We start from the raw sequence: 4,671 nt of genomic DNA on the forward strand, positions 1-4,671 counted from the left end.
TTTTTTTTTACTAACAGCATTTTGTGGAATTGAACGAGAGTAAGTGGCCTTGTGACAGGGCAGGTGGGATATACATTTGTGTGCAGCAAATTGTAATCTTTCCCTTACATATATAAATGCTTTTCATCTGGTTGTAGATAAACCCAGATGCAGGGGACATGGGGGTCATGAGGGAGGTAGGGGGTTCAGCTGTATCCTGAAATCAGCCGGTTTGGGGGCCCTCACATCCCTGTTTCTCTCCGGCCAGAGCACAGCACTTTCATCTTGTACAAAACTTGTGATATTATTTCATTATAAAAAAAGGAACATTCTCATAGAAAATGTCTGGGGAAAAAAATGAAAACAGTAGAGAGAAATTCATGTTTAGATGAGCAAATAGCTACTTTAGATTTGCAAATAGCTACAGTAGAGAGAGCAGCTAGACATGGGCAGTGGTGGCTTCTCTGGGTCCCCCAATTAGTAGGAAAAGGGGACAGGGGGACCCCCAAGGCTTATTTATACACATACCCCTAGTTAAAGCATAAACTCATTTGCAAAATATATTAACTATTTTTCCTTGTAACTGAGTAGTGGTATGAATAATAATTCATAATGAATATGAATGAGCCTTGTTTCATTCATTCAGGTGTTTCTACCCTGGGATGGAATTCTAGGCAGGGCAGCTCCCTGTCTTCCCGGGGGGCTGGCCAAGAGCTGGCACTGCCCAGAGCCCTCCCCAGCAGCAACGATCAGCTGTGGGGGCCCAGGGCACTAGCACCCACTCTGACCAGCTGGCCAGCCCTCCCCGTGGAGGCGGCCTTCTCCCCTCACCTTGGCCAGAAACGAGGAGGAAGGAATCCCTTCTACTGTGCTCCCATCAGGGAACCCTTGCTTTTTCTTTTTCTTTTTTTTTTTAAGATTTATTTCTTCATGAGAGACACACAGAGAGAGGCAGAGACACAGGCAGAGGGACAAGCAGTCCCATTGCGGGGAGCCCGATGCAGGACTCGATCCCAGGACACCAGGATCACACCCTGAGCTGAAGGCAGATGCTCAACCACTGAGCCACCCAGGGGCCCCAGCGGGTCTGTGAGCTGCATAGGAGAACACAGGTCTCTGCATCCTGGGCCAATGCCTGGCTGGCTTCTCACTCCCACCAGACTGCAAGGACAGTTTGGGATGTTGTCATCTAAAAAAGAGGCTTTTTTTGGCATAGAGCAAACCGATTTTGGGGGGAACCTTGGGGTTCCTCATAGAGATATTGAGTTGTTTTCCAGTAGCTGAAGGGGGCAAAACGAGGGGCTCTGCAGATGTGTTAAAACATTAAGGACAGGGGGCACCTAGGTGGCTCAGTCAGGTAAGCATCTGCCTTCAGCTCAGGTCATGACCCTGGGACCCAGCCCTGCATCAGGCTCCCTGCTCAGCACGGGGTTCTGCTTCTCCCTCTCCGTCTCTGCTCCCCACTTGTGCTCCTCTCCACCCCGTCAAATAAATAAATAATAAATAAATCTTTAGGGATGCCTGGGTGGGTCAGCAGTTGAGCGTTGATTTAAAAATGGCAAGTTAGGGCAGCCGCCTGCAGCCTGGGGTGTGATCCCAGGGTCCTGGGATCGAATCCCACATCGGGCTCCCCGCAATGGGACTGCTTCTCCCTCTGCCTGTGTCTCTGCCTCTCTCTGTCTCTCATGAATAAATAAATAAAATCTTTTAAAAAATAATAATAAATCTTTCTTAAAAATAACAACAACAACAAAAACCTGCTAAGGGCAGATATCAGTGATTTTAAGTGAAATAAGTCATAAAAAAAAAAAAAAAAGAGTCATAAAGGTGACGGCCAAGCACCAGCTAGGGACTGGGCTGTTCTCCACACTGGGGATTGCTGGGTGACATGCAGTGGTCATTTCTCCAGTGCATTAGCCTGTGTCCTACACGGACAGAGTCTTCTTCCTCTGCACCACCCGGCCTCCCACTCCTGCCCAGGGGCCTGCCTTCCCCACCCCCCAAGCCCAGCAGCTCCTCACCCAGGGGCATCACCACCATCCCAGGTACTGGGGGCCCACCAGCGGCTGTCCCTGCACAGCCGAGCACCGCGGGCCCCCCAGGGGGCGCTAGCCACAGCGCAGGAACAGGGGATGAGCTACTTGGCCTTAGAAAATTCGTGGTGCTTGAAAGCACAGTGTCTTGAACATCGGACGTCTGATTCACACAAAGGTGCCTTATAGGCCAGAGGTGGCCTTGTTCCAACTAATCCATCATCTCGGGCGCCCTGTTTTTGGTAGAGGCCCCTCTTCCCTCCACTGATCTGCATACCCCTACTCCTGCCTCCCTCCCCCTGCCCGGGGACACAGTGCATGATGTGCTTTGTGCAATTTATGCAAGGGTGTTATGCTATATGTTGGCAAATCGAACTCCAATAAAGAAATATATACAAAACAAAAATAAATAAATAAAAAACAAGAAAAAGAATTTATGCAAGAATACCTCTTCTCCCACATAATATATGACCCTTGAATGAGATTATCTCAGCATTAAATGGCTTTTTTTTCCTTTTTTTTTTTTTTTCAAATGGCTTCTTGCAGGGACTTTGTATTCACTTAAATAATGGGAATGGGTCTGTTTTCTCCTGTACAGTGAACACTTCATGGTGTAGGTCAAGGGGCATCAAACTTCCTTGGGAAAGGGCCAAGTAGTAAATATCTTGGCCCTGTAGGCCTTCTCAGTTCTCCCCAGCAGTGCAAATGCAGCCAGCGATGGTCCGCACATGAATGAACGTCACTGCCTTCCAATAAACGTTGATTTACAGACGCTGAAATTTAAATTTCATATGCTTTTCATGCGTGATGAAATACTATTCTTTTGATTTCCCCCCACCCCCAACCATTTGTAGGAACTATTCTTAGCTACAAATACAGGGAGTGGGCTGGATTTGCTGCATGGCCTACAGCTTGCCCTGTTGTAAATGATGTATAAGGTGGCTTCTGACTCATTTTATGGTTCTGTACGTAGCCTGACCAGAAATTAAAGTCCCAAGTTAGTACAAGTATGAATTCTAATTGATGAGCTATTTATTTTACAAAGTAGAATCAGGTGTTTTGGGGGAAGAGCTACAGAAAAGGAGACTCTTAGTCAACTAGTTCTTATCCTCCTGTGGATAAGAGGCCAGCCCCACGCCTCCTCAGGATGTTTATTGAGTTAGGATGGTGAAGTGGGGCCACGGAGAAGTGGCATGTTTGGTGTTATTGGCATCGTCTCCCCTATAACACAGTAACGTTGGAGAGCCTGGCCCCAGAGAGGCCCCTGGGAACAGGGCTGGCTCTGGGCTTGGGCTCTGAGTGTCACAGATTTAAGCCACTGCCTTTAACAAGAAGGGCCTTACTGGGCCTGCACCGCAGTGACCTCCTGCTCCAGGCCCTGAAGCCAGTTCAGCCTTCTGGGCATCTGGTCCCCAGAGCCAGCCTGCTGGCCCCTGACTAGCTGGAACTAACGCCCTTCCCCACACGGTGGCACATAGGCACTTCCTCTCTTACAGAGCTATCTGTCCCCTTTCTGTTGGGCTCAGACTCTTAGCCTGCTTTCTGCTACATGCATGTCCTCCCACCCTCGCTGTGCTTCACCCCACAGCCCCAAAAAGGAAGCCCTTCTATCTCACATCCCCTACCTGATCTGAGCCAGGTGTTCAGAGTCTCCACCTACTAGCTCTTCCTCCAAACCAGGCTCGACTCAGATGCACCTAATAAAGTGGATCTCTCCCAAGAGCACTTGCATGGAGCGGGGTCTAGGGGGGAGGAGGGGTCCTTTTGTGTCTTGTCGGCAAAGTACACAGTGCTTGGTTACAAAGTCAGCCCAAGAGCCAATTCCTCACCAGTGGCACAAGCGCCAGATGAGAGAGAACTTGGTCCCATTGACCAGTGCCAGAAGCTTCATAATCATACCGAGTCTCTTCTTCCCAGTGTGTTTTGGCCACCAGTAGGGGCTAAAGCAGACCTTACAGCAAGTCTATCACTTGTGTGTGTGTGTGTGTGTTGGGGGAGGGGACATGTAGCTACACATCCATTTCCCAAATGTCAAGGGTCACAGAAATGGGATTTTCAATCCAAAACCTTTGAACCAAAGAACCTGTCGATACTTCCCTCATCAGAAGAGTGCATGCCCCGTGGGTATTCACTGTTGTCCATCAGCGAATTCTCTTTACTGCCTACAAGCCCCTGCCTTGGTCAACACACAACTCCTAAAAAGTGAAGTGCTCACGCAGCTTCTGAAAGTGCCCTTTAGGGCAGCCCGGGGGGCTCAGCAGTTTAGCTCTGCTTTCAGCCCAGGGTGTGATCCTGGAGACCCAGGATCGAGTCCCACGTCGGGCTCCCTGCATGGAGCCTACTTTTCCCTCTGCCTGTGTCTCTGCCTCTCTCTCTCTCTCTGTGTGTGTCTCTCATGAATTAATAATAATAATAATAATAATAATAATAATAATAATAATAATAAAGAAAGTGCCCTTTATACCTGCCTAAGGAACCGAGGGATGCACGCAGACTGTTCCCTCTGAGTGATCATGAGGCCTTGGTGGCTCCACCCGGTATCACTTAAGAAAACGGAAATGCAGATATAGTGATTTTTAGGAGTTGGAACTTTGCAGAAAATAAAGAAGGCCAAAATAAAGTGGAAAGCAGCAGAACATTCACATCGACTTGTAAAAAG

The sequence above is a fragment of the Vulpes vulpes genome, chromosome 15, assembly GCF_048418805.1.
Source record: "Vulpes vulpes isolate BD-2025 chromosome 15, VulVul3, whole genome shotgun sequence".
NCBI classification, from domain to species: Eukaryota; Metazoa; Chordata; class Mammalia; order Carnivora; family Canidae; genus Vulpes; species Vulpes vulpes.